Source organism: Molossus molossus, unplaced genomic scaffold (assembly GCF_014108415.1).
Source record: "Molossus molossus isolate mMolMol1 unplaced genomic scaffold, mMolMol1.p scaffold_m16_p_9, whole genome shotgun sequence".
NCBI classification, from domain to species: domain Eukaryota; kingdom Metazoa; phylum Chordata; class Mammalia; order Chiroptera; family Molossidae; genus Molossus; species Molossus molossus.
Window position 1 is genome coordinate 69,421,401 of NW_023425403.1, and position 11,251 is coordinate 69,432,651.

At 34.8% G+C, this 11,251-nt stretch overlaps 1 pseudogene; it reads right to left on the minus strand.

Annotated features, from left to right (window-relative positions):
• Window positions 1-6,391: 6,391 nt before the first annotated feature.
• Window positions 6,392-10,317, minus strand: LOC118622403 (annotated as a pseudogene).
• Between the last annotated feature and the right edge of the window lie 934 nt (window positions 10,318-11,251).

The window sequence follows — 11,251 nt, forward strand, 5'->3', positions numbered from 1 at the left end:
AGTATGTTATTAAATTTAAGGTATTTAAAATAAAACAGTATGTTTTCATGTGTTTTGAGTCTATACATGTATATCAAGGAATGGATATCACCTAAGTTATAATCAGATTGATAATTTGGAGAACAATATAGCAATATTAAATTAATTCATCCAACAATTTTTTTTTTTTTTTTTTTTGCTTTTATCTTCAATAGAGCAAGAGTGAGAGAGGGAGGAAGAGAGAGAGAAAGAGAAACATTGATGCAAGAGAGACCTGGTTGCTGGGGTACATGCCCTTAGCAGGAACTGAACCTGGGACTATGTGGTCCGCTGACTGAGGCTCTAACATCTGAGCCAAACCAGCCAGGGCCATCTAACAAATTTTAATTTAACACTATTATATGCCAGTTACTAAATTTGTTACAGAGGTCAAAAGAGTGAATGAGATACAGTTCTTGCTATCTGAAGAAAAATTAAAAGTACAAAGTAAAAGAAACCTTTTACCAATATAAATAAAATTAGACATCTTGATACATAATAAATACCATGAATAAAAACTACCAGTTTTCTCACACAGAACTAATTTATTCCTCTTGTGCATATATAAACAAAATATATAACTATGTAAATATATTTATATATAATGTATACATAAATGAAAGGGCAACTTTTACTTTTAAATGTCTCAGTTTGAATGAAAATCTATATAATTGTCACTGTAATTAATGTTTAAACATCCTTTTATTATGAAATCAATCTCAATCACTATGTTTTTTTTTTTGATGTGGTATAGACTTCTGATTGATAGTATCTTTTTTAGAGTTTTAGCAAAAGTGAAATGATTGCCAAGGAAGATTTTTTTTGTAATCATTATAAGATGTCAGTAACAATGTTATATTTGTTTTCTCTAGCCCTTCCTATATCCTTTAGATTATTTTGGTTTTAAATTAGGCAATATTTGGCTTCAAAATAAATTTTTTGGAGAGGGTTGCTTTTTGATAACATTATCTACAAGTTTCTATAGAAAAACCTCTTAGAGTTTCCTTGTGAGAGTAATACTTAGTAATTATACTTTCTAGAAAGTTATCAATTTCATCCAGATTTTCAAAAAGGTCAAGTTATTAAACTAATATTCTAAGAGTTTAAAATTTTTCTTTTTTGATGGTTATTTAATTCTTCTCATTTCACATTTTGTATATTTCTATTTCTATCTTTAAAAAAAATTTTTTTTCTTTATTGGTTTTTAGAGAGAGAGGAAGGGAGAGGGAGAGAGAGACAGAAACATCGATGAGAGAGAACATCAATTGGCCACCTCCTACATGCCCCGCACTGGGGATCCGGCCCACAACCTGGGAATGTGTCCTGACTAGGGATCAGACTGACGACCTCTTGCTGCATCAGTCAGTGCTCAGCCCCCGGGCCACACCAGCATGCTCTTTCTCTTTTTCTTAATTAGGCTAGTTAGTAGTTTGTTATTTATTATTTCTGAGTGCTTGTTTTCTATTCATAAAAGGTAGATTTTATACTCAGAATATATGCTATATTATACCATATATAATATTTAATTTTATTCAGAGTTTTTGTTCTGAGCACTGCTGTGTAATCTCATTTTGCCTTTAAACATATAAAAATTCAAAGGTGTCATGAGTCAAGTCATTAACTTCCCCTCCACAAAGCAACAACTGCTTCCCTCCTCAGAAGTTCTGTGTTCCAGGTGACATTGGGAGGGAAACAAGACTTCACTTTGATAAATTTAATTACCAAGAAAATCCATAATGTAATTCAGCAGCAGTGCTCAATATATAGAAAACAATATTTCCAAACAAGACCCTAAAAGTAAAACTTACCTTAGAAAATGTAAGTCCCATTTCAGTTTTTAAAAAACAGGTGAAATGTGACTCACTATACCATAATTTTCTTTTTAATTTCAGTTGTGGCTATTCCTCCACTGCCTTTCATAATTTATGGAATTAACGAAGACAATGACATCTTCAATGATTCATTCTTCTTAGTCACCAACATTTATTCTATCATCATAAACTTCCATTTCAATTCTTTCATTAAATTTAGAATAAATACACATGACTGCCTCCAATGTCATCACCTTAATGTGAGTCACTATTATTTCTGGCCTGGGTAGTTGCAGTAGGTCCTTAATTTTATAGCTGAATTCACACCTGTGTTTCTCAAAACATTCTTGCACAGTAACCAATATGATTTTTATTAATATAAATTTGATAATGTCACTTCAAATTAAAATATCTCCATTAGTAAAACTCCTAGAAAATAACATAAAAGAAAACCTAGATGATGTTGGGTATGACTATGACTTTTTTGATACAACACAAACAGTACAATCAATGAAAGGCATAACTTACACACTAGATCTCACTAAAATTAAAAAATGTTGTTCTGGCCTTGGCCAGTTTGGCTCAGTGGTTAGAATGTTGGCCTAGAGACCAGAGAGTCCCGGGTTGAGTTCCTGCTAGGGGCGCGTACCTCGGTTACAGTTTGTCTCCGGGCCCGGTTGGAGTTGTGTGGGTGGCAACCTGTCGATGTGTCTCTCTCACATGGATGTTTCTCTCTCTCTCTTCCTTCCTCTCTCCCTCCTGCTCTATCTGAAGATAAATGCAAAAATGTTCTCAGATGAGGATAAAAAAAAATGTTGTTCTGCAACAGAAAACTTCAAGATAATGACAAATCAAGCTGCAGACTGGGAGAAAATATTTGCAAAAGATGTATCTGATAAAGAACTGTTACTCAAAATAAACAAAGAACTCTTAAAACTCCAGATTAAGAAAACAAACAACCTGATTAAAAAATGAGCCACAGACCTTGTCAGATTTCTCATTGAAGAAGATATACAGATGGCAAGTAGGCATATGCAAAGATGCTCCAAAGCATATGTCATCAAGGAAGTGCAAATTAAAACAACAATGAGATACCAGGACACACCTGTTTGAAAGGCCAAAATCTGAAACACTGACACCAAATGCTGGTGAAAACAATCAAGATATCCTTCAGTAGGTGAGTGGGTAAATAAACTGTAGTACATCCAGACAATGAAATATTGTTATTCAGTGCACAGAAGAAATGAGCTGTCAAGCCATATAAAGATATGGAGGAAACTGAAATGCATATTACTTAGTAAAAGAAGTCAATCTGAAAAGGCTACATACTGTGATTACAACTATATGACATTCCAAAAAAGGCAAAGCTATGGAAACAACTAAAAAAGCCAGTGGTTATTGGTGGGTTTGAAAGGTAAATAGGAGGAACACAGAGGATTTTAAGGCAGTGAACATACTTTGTATGCTACCATAATAATGAATATATAGTATACATTTCCCCAAACTCATGAAATGTACAACACCAAGAATGAACAGTAATGTCAACTGTAGATTCTGAGTAATTATGACATGTCAATTAAGTTCAACAGTTATTTATAACAAATGTGCCATTCTGGTGGGGAATGTTGATCATGGTGGAAGGCTATCATGCGCGGGGTTAGGGTATAATGAAAAATCTCTGTACTTTCTTCTTAGTCTTGCTGTGAATCTAAAACTTCTCTTAAAAATAAAGTCAACAACAATCTCAATGGTTGTACATTCTCTTAGAAGTAAATCTGAAATCATTAACATGAACTGTAAGGCCTTTGATGAACAGAATTCTACCTGTGTATCTAATTTCATTTTACCCTACCTTTTACCTCTCTTATTGTAGTCATTTTATCAATGTTTCACATATGCCAAGCTCTTTTTCTATCTGTGAATGGTGGGCATGTGGTTCATTTTACCTAAAATATTATTGTCTTTACCTGTTTCTCCTTTAGCAGGTATTAATATTTGTATCAATTTTTTCTCAGAGACATATTATAACCATTCATTGTGTAATACCTTCTTTTTATTACATATGATTTATCACAAGCTGTAATTACATATTTAGTGATTTATTTATGTCTCCTTCACTATAGTAATTGTCCTAGTTGATGGGTACCATGTCTATTTGTCCCCCAATGTATATCCAGCATATTCTAGCTTAGATTAGCCCTTAGTCACTCAAAAATATTACTTTTGACTTACTGATTGAATACTATCTTACTGTTAGTAAATTTCTTTTAAATGAATACCTTATTTTGTCCATATACCAATCAGGTTTAGCAGGTTATGATTATTTATATGTCACAGATAAAAACATCTGAATAATAAAATGAATTCTAAATCCCAAAGTTATAAAAATTCAGACAATAAATGCATGTAAATTTCCATTTCCCCCTAACATTAATGATATTTATTTGTAAGATATCCATGGCACTCAAAATTTGAGCTGTCCATAAAAATCATTACATTTCTAAGAATAATAGGTTTTAATTTTTATCATAAAAATTATAAAAACTAATTTTTAAAACTTCATATTCCGCTATTTATTAATTTTAATGCTATCTACATAATTATTTTGAAATACATTTTGAAAGTGTATAAAAGATTTAAGTGTCTATAGTCGTGCAAAGAAAATAAGAATATGGAAAATAGGATAGCAACAGAATATTTATACGATAAATATCAAGTTTAATGTACAAAATACATACTAGAAATAACTTGAATATTAAAACAAAATTCATCAGAAATACAACACGATATTATGAGAGAAATCGCTCTCTTGAGTCACTATAGAGAGGCCACTATAACAGTTAATGAGTGACATCCTCTACAACGTTCTACAGTAAACACAATAATGAGTTTCACAGGATGTGTATTCAGTGTCTGTCAATATAGGCTGATGGAATGAAAGCAAAATTAGTTCTATTTGGAACGAAAATGATGTGGACCCAATAAACTCTTTGATGCTGAGCTACCACTGGGGTTTTAGTTAAATCATCTTAGTTGAATAAATGTAGAATTATAAGTCAAAGACAAACATATGGTGATCTTTCCAACTACATTATTCTAAGCAATAGGTCTCTTTTCTGAGAAGAAATCTCAAGTATCCAACTTAAATAGTTATTTCTGCTTTCAAATGAATGTTTATTGTTCCCTGTCTATAACATAGTGAGGGGCAAGAGCAGACAGCAACAGGAAGAGCAAATTGCCCTGAGGAGATTCACATGGCAAATATTTCATCATCATGGAACCAGATGTACTATAGCGCCTTCTTCAGTTTCAAGATGTTGAAAGGATTCTTTCATTGGTGATTTTTACCCTTAAATATAGCCTGTCATGTTTCACTTTTTTCTGATAAACCACAATTCTAAAAGCCTATTTGAAGTACTAGTACTTCCATTTAACGTTAATCTTGCGTTATATATGATGGCTATTTCGTTTTCAGGAAGAAAGTTTTATTGTATTGCAAGGTCAAAACTACTGTATTTAACCTGAACCAATGTAGTCTCATTTTTCCCTGAATTCTCAAATTTTATTAGAACACCACAATATATAATGGCAACTGAATTCATAAACTCAATTCCAAGTCAAATACAATTTTTTTCAATGACTAATCTGAGAAACCCTGACTAGAGTGGAGAATTTAATAAATAACATTAGATGACTTCATGCTTTATATGAAAAAGCTATAAATTAAATGACTGAGCATCTTTGTTAATATCGTATCAAGGACTCAGACTCTAAGTCTTAGAGGTTAATGGTCTCTGAGTACCTAGAAGAAGACACAAAGAGAAATAAAGAACACTTCTTTAAAATGCTACCACTCGCAACAATGTATAATATCATCAGGTAGTTATGTATTGATGAGAAATGTTAACGACTCTAATTTATGATCCCAAATTCAGATTGATACAAATTCTACTTTATTTTTATATATTACTTACTAGAGTCAGATTGCTAAAATGTGAGGTATTTTGGTTTGAATAAAAATAAAACATCCCTCAACTGGTATAATATGGAGTGAAAGCTGTTTCTGATCAAACTTAAGTTATATATATATATTTATATTAAAATTGGCTAGAACTTGTCACAGTGGATTGAATATAGTTTATTTTTTCCCAGTTTCAATAGATAGTTTTGTTGTTTATTTAATAGATCACCAACATTACCTTTCTCCCACTCTGCTAGTACTGGAATATCACCTTGTTTCCATGCTGAGTAGTGAAGCAATGACAAAGCTAATCAGAATGAGCTCACTTTCTTTTAACACACAAACTGTAAATACCTGCACTCAAGAATGCACAGTGGTTTAGTCCCTGAGAAATTCGAATGAGAGCTTGAAGAATGTAGGCAAATCCAGGGTGCAGTAAAGATGAGCTGAGACGCTGTGTAACTGTTTAAGGGTTCCCAGGGCTACGTAACCTGGTCACTAGGTGGGTCTTGACATGGGGGAAGATTTCAGCTAATACCAAGTGGAGATGGAGACTATGTTGACTTAGGGGATGTGCACAGGAACCAAGAGCAGAAAAATACTAGACATTGCTGGGAGCATCCACCCCAGGACGGACTTTATCTCCAGAAGCTTTAAATTGGCACAGCCCCCAGTGCTCACATGGCTGACTCGTTCCTCCATGTTCCACTTGGCACAGCAAGTAGCAGTATCTCCACCACCTATGATGGTGATGCAGCGCCTAGAAGTGGTTTTCACCATCTCATCCATGAGGGCTTTGGTCTCTTGGACAAAAGCATCCCATTCAAATACTCCCACAGGTCCATTCCACACAATCTATTTGGCCCTAGTGACAGCCTCAGTGTATTTCATGTCATTCTAAGAACCTCAGTTGAAGCCCACCCAGCCAGCAGTTTGCCTGAAGCCACAGCGGTTTGGCCAGTCTTGGCACTCTCATCAAACTTGTCATCAGTGGCAACGTAATCTTCACATCATTCTTTTCAGGTTTGGACATCAGGTCTTTGGCAATCCTGGCTCCCTCTTCATCACACAGAGAAGAGCCAATTTCCATGTTGGAGAGCACCTTGAGGAAGGTAGAAGCCATTGCACCACCAATAACTTTGCCTAGAATGTTATTAATCAGCTGGATCTAGTCTGTAACGTTAGCTCCACCTAGGATATACAGAAAGGACTCCCCAAGGCCTTGACAAAGTAAAGTCTCCTTCTTCATAAAAAAAGTCTCCAGCTTTTTGTGGCAGACTGACTCCCACGACAGAGCTGTGAGATTGGTGAGCAGAGCCAGAGGCATCACTGACACAGACATCCCCTGGTTTGCAAAACAAGGCTTGGAAGGCTTCTATTTCAGCTGGCTGGGCTTTCATCTTGTTCCCAGAAGCATCTTTTCCCTTCCCTTCTTCCACCACATGAAAACAAAGGTTCTCCAGCAAGATGACACACCCAGCTGCTGGGTCAGCACGTGATTTCTCCACTTTAGGGCCCATGCAGTTCTTCAAGAAAAGAACATTCTTGTCCAGTAGAGATTTGAATTCTACAGCAACTGAGTCCAACGAGTACTTGTCAGGTATGAGGACGCCATCCAGCCAACCCAGCTGGCTCATTATCCTGACTTAGCTCCATTATCCAAGCATAATTGGATGCTTAGGAAGGCAGCCTTGATTCTCTGATTGTGTTATCTAGTTGTTCTTCATGGGAATGTTAAACTCCACTCTCATGATGACCTACTTCCCCTTTGCGTCCAGCTTGACCAGCGTCTGCTGGTTAAAAGCCACATCTTGGCAACAGAGCAGCAGTGACAGGTGGTGGTGGTGGGAAGGGGGGGGGGGGCTCAGACAGCAGAGAGCAGCCAATGTCAGATCGAATGTGGTTTAAATTGAATGTTATATAAGCCTTTAATAAAGACATGACTTAAAATAATTTAAGAATAGGAAAACAAGGCTAAAGTTAATTTTAGCTTCATCATTTTAAAGTACTATTTCCTGGAATGAGAGCTATCAAATCAGTAAGGCCTTTTTGATGTCTTATGTAAATGACAAATAAGTGTTTCCAAAAGTGTGTTTGGAAACAATGACAAACAATAAAGACAACTTTCTGTAATCCTACAGCCAACAATGAAGAACAATTATTTCAGCAGAATATGGTAGAAATAGATTTTTCTTTTGGCACCGAAGGAAAAATAAATGACTGACAATAGATTCAATTTATGGACATATGCATGGAAAATGTGTGATAACTCAGTAATTAAATTGGAGACAATAGCATGTTCCCAAGTGTAAGGTGGTACATAATATTATCAACAGCTTGGTGAAATCATACAGCTTGACACATCATTCAGAATATGAGAAAACAGGTAAAGATAAATTATTTTTTTCAAGCTGTAAGAACAAAGGATAAGGAGCAAAATGAGAGAATAGAATTATTCAGTAATTACTGATAGTTTTCACTTCTAATTAAACAATTTGGTTACTTGTTCTTTCTAAGACTGATATATAAATGAAGAACAACATCAAAATACCTTTGTGTTTCTGATTATTTATATCAGCATAATACTTCCATGGTTAGAAACTTAATTTGTTTAATTAGCCAAGGTTACCCAAAGGAGGCTTTATAGTAAATGTAAACAGGCTTTGCCTATTGATTCTACCCTTTATTATCGGAAAGAACTAAAAGCAAGTTACTTAAGTATCTCTGAACTCCATGTATAATTTTCTCATCTTAATATGGAGGGATCATCAAATACAGACATACGGTTATTTTGAGAATTTAAATATGACATATGAAAACCTTTGTTACATAGTAGTTGCTCAGTAATTGTTAATCCTATCTGTCTCCATTTCTATGTAATTCAAATAAATAATTATGCAATAAGATATACTGTAAAAAGAGAACATTTGTTTAATAGTCTATCCACTATGGGCCAATTTCTGCATTGAGTTACAATATTAGGTCTCTGATACAATCAAAGTAAAAGAAACAGACAACAACCGTAGAAACAAATTCTAAATTAGTGGTAGATCTTATTTGGACATCATTCATACAAGTGTTAAGTGTGACCTGGAAGTTTCAGCCAAATGTAGTTCTTCGGTTTTCGTTTTGTTTCTTGATCAGAGTGATATTTGTTGATCCTTTGGAGTCATTCTACTTGGATTTGTATTTAGTGGGTTATTTAAATTGGAATCTTGGAAAAATGTCAAATTAACTTATAAAAACCTGAATCACAATGTCACAATATATGGCAACACCTGCAAAGTTCTCAGTATGTTTTGAAACATACTGATTTATTCTATTTACACTATAATTGTGTTTCACATTTTATAGTGAACCAAACCTCATCATAAGAAATTGTATTTCCTCTCCACATAAATAGCCCTCTTAGCTTTCACACATATACTCAACTAGCTGAGAGTACGTTGATGCATACAAATTACAGAGAATTTCTGCATTAGTAATTTATCATGTACAAGTATTTTGGGCTTAAATAATTTTGCAAATTACATATCCCTTTAAACGCTATGTATGTTTCTTTATGTGTAAAATTTATCTCCCCTGCCGCCCATATTGGTAAGTGGAGGCACACACCCTTATGTCTTTATTTACTGAGTTCCTTCATAACATTAATTCATACTGATTTTGTTTACCTTCCCTCTTTTTTGCTAACTCCAAACTCATCAGCAAACCCTGTGGCTGCATCTTTGAAATACACACAGAAAGAAACTTACCTCTGTCACCACCTGCACTATTAAGACCTTCGCCTAAGCCACCATCATCAGTGTCTTACAGTGGTCTCTGAGCTGCATGCCTGGCTACCACCCTTGGAATTCTATGGTCTGCCCTCTACACAATGGCCAAGTAATCCTTTTAAAATGTAACTTATGTTATTTTACTGCTTAAAATACTTTAATGGCTTCTCTCTCTTTTTTTTTTTTTTTCTAAATTAAAGTTCAGCTTTTTACCAGTTGCAGCAGTAAATGACCCCAAGCTTTGGACAAATTTTTTTTATTTTAATTCTCCTTCTAATTGATGGCATGAGGTAATTTATGCCATTGGGTACCCTTTGCTTTTAACATAACCATGAAAAATAAAATTTGCAAAATGGATGGGAGAAAACAAAGTAAGCAAGTAAAACTAGAAATTCATTCTGTAGCATAGTCTTAATTGATCAGTATGAAAGGTAACACCAAATATAGGTCATATCGTGTCATCTTCAGTCAAACCACTGGTTATTGTGATTATTAAAAATTATACCTTTTAAATTATAATTGACATTTCTGGGCCTCATTTTCCTCTTAGTTAAGACATAATAATTTTTGAATTATTTTTAAGTTTCCTTCATAGGCCACTGTTCCATAACTATGTATGTGGAACATTCCAGAATATTTATTAGAATTTTAAATAAAATTTTGTTGTTGTTGTTATAGATATTTCACCTTTTTTACCCCATTGACACCCTCCTCCTCATCCCCTTACCTCGTCCCCGGATTTGTTGTCCATGTCCATTGGTTATGCGTACATGCATTTAAGTTCTGTGGTTTATCTCTTCCTTCCCTCCACCACCCCTCTTCTGAGGGTTGTCAATCTGTACCCCACTTCTATATCTCTGGGTCTACCTTATTCCTCAGACTGTTATGTTCATTATATTCTGCAAATGAGATCATGTGGTATTTGTCTTTTTTTGCTTGGCTTGTTTCGCTTAGGATAATACTTTCCAGCTCCCTCCATGTCATCTCAAAGAATAAGAGATCTTTCTTTCTTACAGCTGCATAGTACTCCATGGTGTATATGCACCGCAGCGTTTTTTATCTAGTAGTCTACTGATGGACACTTGGGCTGTTTCCAGATCTTAGCTATTGTAATTAGTGCTGCTATGAACATAGGGGTACATATTCTTTCTGATTGGTGTTTAGGCTTCTTAGGGTATATTCCTAGAAGTGGGATCACTGGGTCAAATGGAAGTTCAATTTTTAATTTTTTGAGGTCACACCATACTGTTTTCCATAGTGGCTGCACCAGTCTGCATTTCCTCCAGCAGTGCACTAGAGTCCCCTTCTCATCACACCCTCACCAACACTTGTTTGATGATTTGTTGATGGCAGCCATTCTGACAGGTGTGAGGTGGTACCTCATTGTTGTTTTAATTGGCATCTCTCTGATGATTAGTGATGTTGAGCATTTCTTCATATGTCTCTTGGCCATTTGTATGTCCTGTTTGGAGAATTGTCTATTCAGTTCCTTTGCCCATTTTTTAATTGGGTTCTTTGTCTTCCTTTTGTTGAGTTGTATGAGTACTCTATATATTTTGGAAATTAACTTCTTATCTGATGTATCATTGGCAATGATGCTCTCTCATACAGTGGGTTGCCTTTCCATTTTGATGATTGTTTCTTTTCTGTGCAGAGCTTTTTAGTTTGATGTAATCCCATGTGCT